The sequence below is a fragment of the Spermophilus citellus genome (genome assembly GCF_964194105.1).
Source record: "Spermophilus citellus genome assembly, chromosome: 5".
NCBI lineage: Eukaryota > Metazoa > Chordata > Mammalia > Rodentia > Sciuridae > Spermophilus > Spermophilus citellus.
The window spans coordinates 142,609,164-142,618,455 of record NC_138186.1 but is presented as its reverse complement, the minus strand read 5'-3'; the positions used below and the strand labels follow the sequence as shown (position 1 = coordinate 142,618,455).

The following is a 9,292-nucleotide window of genomic DNA, read 5'->3' as shown; positions in this document are numbered from 1 at the left end:
GGAAAATTCATTGCTTGGAGTTCATTCCTTAAAAAAATAAAAAACCAACAAATAAATGATCTCATACTTCATCTCAAAATCCTAGAAAAAGAAGAGCAAAACAACAGCAAAAGAAGTAGAAGGCAAGAAATAATTAAAATCAGAGCTGAAATTAATGAAATTGAAACAAAAGAAACAATTGAAAAAATTGACAAAACTAAAAGTTGGTTCTTTGAAAAAATAAATAAAATCGACAGACCCTTAGCCATGCTAACGAAGAGATGAAGAGAGAGAACTCAAATTACCAGCATATGGGATGAAAAAGACAATATCACAACAGACACTTCAGAAATACAGAAGATAATCAGAAATTATTTTGAATCCTTATACTCCAATAAAATAGAAGATAGTGAAGGCATAGATAAATTTCTTAAGTCATATGATCTGCCCAGATTGAGTCAGGAGGATATAGACAACCTAAACAGACCAATAACAATAGAGGAAATAGAAGAAACCATCAAAAGACTACCAACTAAGAAAAGCCCAGGACCGGATGGGTATACAGCAGAGTTTTACAAAACCTTTAAAGAGGAACTAACACCAATACTTTTCAAGCTATTTCAGGAAATAGAAAAAGAGGGAGAACTTCCAAATACATTCTACGAGGCCAACATCACCCTGATGCCTAAACCAGACAAAGACACTTCAAAGAAAGAAAACTACAGACCAATATCTCTAATGAACCTAGATGCAAAAATCCTCAATAAAATTCTGGCGAATCGGATTCAAAAACATATCAAAAAAATTATACACCATGATTAAGTAGGATTCATCCCTGGGATGCAAGGCTGGTTCAATATATGGAAATCAATAAATGTTATTCACCATATCAATAGACTTAAAAATAAGAACCATATGATCATCTCAATAGATGCAGAAAAAGCATTCGACAAAGTACAGCATCCCTTTATGTTCAAAACTCTACAAAAATTAGGGATAACAGGATCATACCTCAACATTGTAAAAGCAATCTATGATAAGCCACAGGCCAGCATCATTCTGAATGGAGAAAAATTGAAGGCATTCCCTCTAAGATCTGGTACAAGACAGGGATGCCCTCTCTCACCACTTCTGTTCAACATAGTCCTCGAAACACTGGCCAGAGCAATTAGACAGACGAAAGAAATTAAAGGCATAAAAATAGGAAAAGAAGAACTTAAATTATCACTATTTGCAGATGACATGATTCTATACCTAGCAGACCCAAAAGGGTCTACAAAGAAACTATTAGAGCTAATAAATGAATTCAGCAAAGTGGCAGGATATAAAATCAACACACATAAATCAAAGGCATTCCTGTATATCAGCGACAAATCCTCTGAAACGGAAATGAGGACAACTACTCCATTCACAATATCCCCCCCAAAAATAAAATACTTGGGAATCAACCTAACAAAAGAGGTGAAAGACTTATACAATGAAAACTACAGAACCCTAAAGAGAGATATAGAAGAAGACCTTAGAAGATGGAAAAATATACCCTGTTCATGGATAGGCAGAACTAACATCATCAAAATGGCAATATTACCAAAAGTTCTCTATAAGTTCAATGCAATGCCAATCAAAATCCCAATAGCATTTCTTGTAGAAATAGATAAAACAATCATGAAATTCAAATGGAATAATAAAAGACCCAGAGTAGCAAAAACAATGCTAAGCAGGAAGTGTGAATCAGGCGGTATAGCGATACCAGACTTCAAACTATACTACAGAGCAATAGTAACAAAAACAGCATGGTACTGGTACCAAAACAGGCTAGTGGACCAATGGTACAGAATAGAGGACACAGTAACCAATCCACAAAACTACAACTATCTTATATTTGATAAAGGGGCTAAAAGCATGCAATGGAGAAAGGATAGCATCTTCAACAAATGGTGCTAGGAAAACTGGAAATCCATTTGCATCAAAATGAAACTGAATCCCTTTCTCTTGCCAAGCACAAAAGTTAACTCAAAATGGATCAAGGAGCTTGATATTAAATCAGAGACACGGCGTCTGATAGAAGAAAAAGTTGGCTATGATCTACATACTGTGGGGTCGGGCTCCAAATTCCTCAATAGGACACCCATAGCACAAGAGTTAACAACTAGAACCAACAAATGGGACTTACTCAAACTAAAAAGTTTTTTCTCAGCAAAAGAAACAATAAGAGAGGTAAACAGGGAGCCTACATCCTGGGAACAAATCTTTACTCCACACACTTCAGATAGAGCCCTAATATCCAGAGTATACAAAGAACTCAAAAAATTAGACTATAAGATAACAAATAACCCAATCAACAAATGGGCCAAGGACCTGAACAGACACTTCTCAGTGGAGGACATACAATCAATTAATAAGTACATGAAAAAATGCTCACCATCACTAGCAGTCAGAGAAATGCAAATCAAAACCACCCTAAGATACCATCTCACTCCAGTAAGATTGGCAGCCATTATGAAGTCCAACAACAACAAGTGCTGGTGAGGATGTGGGGAAAAGGGTACACTTGTACATTGCTGGTGGGACTGCAAATTGGTGCAACCAATTTGGAAAGCAGTATGGAGATTTCTTGGAAAGCTGGGAATGGAACCACCATTTGATCCAGCTATTCCCCTTCTGGGTCTATTCCCTAAAGACCTAAAAACAGCATGCTACAGGGACACTGCCACATGGATGTTCATAGCAGCACAATTCACAATAGCAAGACTGTGGAAGCAACCTAGATGCCCTTCAATAGACGAATGGATAAAAAAAATGTGGCATTTATACACAATGGAGTATTACTCTGCATTAAAAAATGACAAAATTATAGAATTTGGAGGGAAATGGATGGCATTAGAGCAGATTATGCTAAGTGAGGCTAGCCAATCCCTAAAAAACAAATGCCAAATGTCTTCTTTGATATAAGGAAAATAACTAAGAACAGAGTAGGGAAGAAGAGCATGAGAAGATGACTAACATTAAACAGGGATGAGAGGTGGGAGGGAAAGGGAGTGAGAAGGGAAATCGCATGGAAATGGAAGGTGATCCTCAGGGTTTTACAAAATTACATATAAGAGGAAGTGAGGGGTAAGGGAAGAATAATACAAGTGGAAGAAATGATTTACAGTAGAGGGGGTAGAGAGAGAAATGGGGAGGGGGGATAGTAGAGAATAGGATAGACAGCAGAATACATCAGACACTAGAATGGCAATATGTAAATCAATGGAAGTGTAACTGATGTGATACAGCAATCTGTATACGGGGTAAAAATGGGAGTTCATAACCCACTTGAATCAAACTGTGAAATATGATATATTAAGAACTATGTAATGTTTTGAACGACCAACAATAAAAAATAAATAAATAAATAAATAAATAAATAAATAAATAAATAAATAAAAATAAAAATAATAGAGCAAATATTTTGATATACAATAAAAATCACAGAAAGAACCTAAAACCTTTATTTACTTCTCAGCTACTTGATACAAAACACCAGATAATTTTAATAAACATGGGAACAGTTATTCTAAGCATATATGGGCTCATTTATTTCCCATAGTGTTATTTCCTTTCGATATTTATTCATTGCCAAGAAAATAAAGTTAAAGATTCTATTTGTAAAAGAATAAATGTTCTTGCTTGATAAATGTAGATAACTCACATTACAATTTACTCTTGGAATCCTTCCCTTTCTTATCCATTCATTAAAATATAATGCATTTCTGATTTTCTCCCACTTGAAAAGCCATATATGGAAATCAATTAGTGAACCACACAAATCTGCGAAATCAGTGTTAAATGCCTAAGAAAAAGTCCCTTTGGCACCATTACATTAACAATAGAACCAATTTTACTATGACTGGATGGGACAAAGGTTTCTTTCTAAATTATATCTGAAAGTAAGTTAAAAGCAATTTTCTTAATAATTAGAAAGTACTATTTGTGGATCTAATTTATTTAATCATGAACAACTTGGTAGAGGCCACTATATATCTCCATCAACTTTGTTCTGTCAAAATAAAAAGCTGTTCCTGAGACTTTAAATGCCTTCAAGAAAATGAGTCCAACTGGCTCTGGCATCAAGTACCTTCTGCAAGAGCTTCAGCATAGTTCTCCACAGCAAGTGAAAAGCTGTTAACATGTCCCCTAGCCACAGACATCATTGCTCATAAAGCCCTATTAAATACAGGAAAAGGTCAAAGCAAAGAAATTTCTGCTTTGCTAAGGCTCTGACCTAAATTTCTCCCTGGGATATAGCATAGAGCAATATTTAACTTTCAACTTTCTATCTCATGTATAAAATATCATTATTAATGAAAATATCATTATTAGTGAAAAAAGCAATAAATTCTCACTGAAAGAGAGAATTTCTCTTATTATTCCTTTCCATAAATGGAGTACTATCACTTCTTGGATCTTTGTGAACTGGTAAGGGAATAATTGTGTATATCAATATTTTAAAATAATGAATAAATTGAAAGAACCAGGAAATGTTGGCTCCCATATCCAGAATCCCCCTTCCAATTCACACCCTCCTCCCACTGCCTCCTCTTGCTGCCTCAGCTGGTCCCTCTCAAGCACTACCTCTCGCCTCTCCAAGATGGTCCTAAAGGAGTGTTGTAAGATTAATATTCTTGTAACTTCCTTAGTCTTTCACAAAGGTATTACTGTGCAAAGAGTTCTCCTCCCTTATTGTCATGTGCTTTACCACCCCTTTAGAGTTCCCAATGTCTTTATTTCTCTATTTATTCTTGTAGAGGAATGGGGCTTCAAACTGCTTATCAGTTATGTACTCTGATGAGTTTCAGACACATCTTGCATACCTGTGAACTGGGAGAAGGTAGGCCTGAAATCCATGTGCAAGAGGGCCTGAGAGTCTCCAGCTCTGTGGTGATACTTTGGTTGTTAGAGAGGAGAGACAGTTTTGACTCCAGCACAGCATTTATCTGCAGCTTGGTCCTCTGAAGACTTATGCCTGAATGAGCCTTATGGTGAAAGGAAACCATTCAAGATAAGAAACCAGAAAACTGTTTTACCAAGAGTTCTGTTGGAACACAAGCAGCAGAGATTTTGTATTTGTTTAACAGAGAATAACAGCCAAAGGGATGTGTCGTAGTCCATTCAGGCTGCTATAATAAATTACCACAGACCCGGTAGCTAACAAAAAAAAAAAAAATGGAAATTTATTTCTTACTGTTCTGGAGACTGAAAGGTCAAGATCAGGGTGATGGTATGATTGAGGTCCAATGAGGGTCCTCTTTTAGGTTGCAGACTGCCAACCTCTCTTTGTATCCTCAAATAAAAGAGTTAGCTAACTGCCAGGCCTCTCCTTATAATGGCACAAATACCATTCATAAGGGTTCTGCCTTCATGACTAATCATCTCCTAAATGTCTTCTTTGAATACCATCACATTGGGATTAGGGTTTCAACATATGAATTCTGGGAAGACAAACACGAGATGATAAAAGGAGAAAGGTCCTCTCTGGTGCATGGCACCATCACAGACCACCAAACCTGGAAGTGCCTGTGGGGCTGCAGTCACTCAGTGGAGGCATTTCCCAATGGGGGAGAGTCATCCCTTTGGGAAGAGAAAGAATACCTGAGAGGTCCTGCAGAACCAAGGACTCTGGCTGTCACTGGATAAGGAGATACTCATCATGAGGATGTCAGAACAGAAAAAGCAGGCAACAATCCAAGAAGTCACGTGGGAACTGAATATAACCCGACAGCCCTGACCTTGTGGGTTTCCAGAAATAGTTGAGAGAACATGGAATAAACTTTTACAGAGGCCTGAAGTCTGGGAGGAAAAGCCAGGAAAACATGTTTCCACTCTCATAGGAATGATTTTCATCCACTGCAATTAATATATTTTAGAATCAAATTTCTCTGGTTACTGAAATTCAGGCATCACTTTTATTTAACTTGGATTTTAAATTCAGTAAATTTTCAATGCCAGAAAAAAATGCAGTATACCATTTGCTATACATAACAAACTAAAACAGAGCAAAAGTGTCAGGAAGAGAATATTATTGAGAAGAAAAAATATTTTTTTCCTATTTAATTCATAGCTTTAGAGATTCCCAGGTATTTGCTTACCCATGCAGTAAGATGTCAGAGTGTGGGTGAAAGGTTCATTCTTAGTGTTAAAAGAAGAGATCTGGACTCTGAGGAAATTCATTAAATGCTACATGATCAGATTTATTCAATTATATGGAGAAAATACAATATGATAGAAGGTGACAAAATCAAAATGGTGTTAAGAACTCTTTCAGGTTGTATGAGGGAAATGTATTTCCTCTTAAAAAGTACTTGAGCTGGAATTGCAATCATGAACAGGAATGAGGTAATGAAGGAGAACCCAGCTGCCATCATGGGTTGTACCATCTGTTTCTTTTCACTGTATGACAGAGGGGAAGAAAACATGTCACAGAATGCCCTTGGGCATCTGTGAGTTGTGTAAGGAGCTAGGAGAGTCATCAGACAGTTTATTATGGTGGCTGAACTTCCCACCAAGACCAGTTTTGCAGGTGGTATTTCTCAAAACAGCAAGTACAGAGGCTGGTTGGCATTCCAAACGCAATTCTCATTCAAGCAGACACAGTATCCAGCATTGCCTAGGAGACCCGAGTTAAATTTCCTAATAGCCAGAGATTACCAAATTATTTGTATAACTTCTAATTTTTGACATTTCCCACTTCTCTTCCAATCTTTACATATGATGATGCTATTTTAATTCCTTCCTCAGCTTCTTTGGCTCTTAGAATTGGTGCTTAAGATAAGTTCCTCAATAATGGAAGAAAGAAAAAGAAAGAAACTCTCCAATGAATACTTTCTATCTAGAGTCAGTCGATTGGAATTGGGAGCACTCCATAGTGCAAGACACCTCTTCACTTGAAGCATATGTAAACACATGATGTATGCATCTGCCTCTTACCTGCAGATCATGTCTATGTCCTGCCAGAAACTTCAAGTAGAGATTTTTAGTGGCGTGTTCTAGGAAAGAAGTGAACAATAAGAGATGAGGTATCTTTCTGAAGATCTGAGCAGAAGGAATGATGGAAGGGATTTTTAGAGGTCAGACAATATAGGTTACAAGGGAAACCCAGTGGATTGCATAGGTCCTCACTAATGGAGGGTTCCTGCCCATCGCCCTTTATTCTTGGTTTTGGTCTCTTTCCTAACAGCCCTTCCTGCCAACAGCCAATGGAGAAGACCCCCCAAACACAGATGCTAATACGTGGATGTCTTGGTGGCAGCAAGACCAGGTCAAGTTGCAGTAAGGCCATTTAAATCTCAATAAAAAGATTTTTTTTTCAGGCTACTCAATGCTATATTCATACCAACTGAACAGGAAGCAGACAAGTTCAGTACAAGTTCAGCTTCTACCCCACCTCTTCCTTGTACGATTCAATTTAAGACAGGACCTAAACCTAGTTTCACATTACACCCACACACACTTGGGCTCAGTTGCAAAGCAAGGTCAGCAGTCAGTATATAAAACATGAAATATAAGTCAGAGTACTCTTGTCCATGTTTCCAGGTGTTTTAATCACTGTCAAACACGACCTCTGGAGACTGTAATTCTCTGACTCCCCTCTGCTGCCTGCCCCAGATGGCCAGTAGGTAGGGAGCACAGGACCTTCATATCACAGACTGAGTATGTTCATCACGTTTATCAGTGACGAGCAGCCTCAAGGGAGAGTGTGACAGCAAAAGCAGATGGAAGTCATTTTTTCAGTCATTTCCCACATTATCCTATTTTTTCACAAGCCAAGAAAACCACTGATATTTGAAATGAGAGGTTGGTGGCCAGCAGGGATCCCACTTTAAAGGAAGTGAAGCATCTTAGTACAAGATCTAATGAGGAAGATTGTCATTCCGGGAGCAGTGATGGCGCCTGACATGGCACACGTCAGACCAGATCAAAGATGTGACAAATACAGACGGCAGCAAAATATAAGGAAGATCGCAGATGTTTATCCTTGATGAGAGCACAGCAGCATTTCCAAGTTTCCTCATATAGAAAAGGGTTTCTAGGGCCAAATTTGGGGAAAATGGTAAAAACTGGAAACAAAGATGGATTTCTCAGATCCGTTAGTGTGCTATTGTGCATTACAGATCACTAAGAAGCAATTTCATGATTGTTTATATTCCATTGTACGGCTGTTTCTCCATTTACTTAACTTTTAAACAACTGTTGTCTGGTTTCAAACATTCAGATTTTATTGGCTTTTATTTTTGCTTTTAGTTATTTTGCCATTAGAGAATTGTTGCAGTAACAAGAGCTGTACATATTTGAATGTGTCTGAGTCTATTTGATAAATTCCTAAAAATAGCACTGTTAATCTACCTAGTACATGCATTTTAAAGATACTAGGTATTGTAGAATCGTCCTCCAAAAAGGTTATACCAATTCACATCAGGACCAACCGCACTTAGGAGGGCTTGATTCCCCTCACGTGTACCTGGTTCCACTTCCAGACTCTGGCCTGCCTGGTCCCACTAGTAAATACCATACCATCTAATTACTGTAACTTTGTGGCAGGCTTTGTTTTCTCTAGTGCCAGTTTTCTTTCTTCATTTTTTTTTTATTCTGAATTGCCCTAGCAATACTCCAATATTTATTTTCCCATATAAACTCTAGATTCAGTTTTAATAAATGCAAAAATTTAGGAAGAACTGGTGCCTCTGTGATATGGAAGCTTCTATCCAGGAATAAAATAGGATTTTCTATTTATTCACTTATTTTAATATTTTTCAGTAGAATTTTGCAATTGTATTTATGTATATCTTAACCATATTATTCTTTCTATGTCTTTGGAAATGGGACTTTTTTTTCCAATATATTTTCTTGCCAATTGTGTAAAAAAAAATCTTGATTTTGGTTTATTAATTGAAAATATCTTTCTTAGTTCTTATTGATTTGTTTCCATTGATTATCTCAGATTTTTTGTATGATATTATTATTCTCAAGTAACCCTCATTTTATCACCTAATTTATTTTATTTATTTAATTGCATTGGCTAGTATCTCTAGAATATATATATATATATATATATATATATATATATATATATATATATATTATTTATGCTAGATTTCTATATAAATACATGTGATATAAATATATAGATCAAACCCCTAACATTAGTACTTTGGTAAACATCTAAGCAGTAGAATACTGCTGTCTTTCCTCTTACAGTAATGTCTCACTTTCCTAATAATCCTGTTCTCTAGATTACTATAGTATCTTACCTTTAGGAACAAAAGGAACATAAAAG

At 36.7% G+C, this 9,292-nt stretch overlaps 1 long non-coding RNA gene across 1 annotated transcript; it reads right to left on the bottom strand.

Moving 5' to 3' along the window:
• Nucleotides 1-6,231: 6,231 nt before the first annotated feature.
• LOC308650502 lies at nt 6,232-7,444 on the bottom strand. The gene is made up of 3 exons (XR_014022335.1): nt 7,352-7,444; nt 6,946-7,004; nt 6,232-6,408 (listed from the first exon to the last, which is right to left on the bottom strand). It is a non-coding gene; the product is annotated as an uncharacterized lncRNA (long non-coding RNA).
• Nucleotides 7,445-9,292: the final 1,848 nt, after the last annotated feature.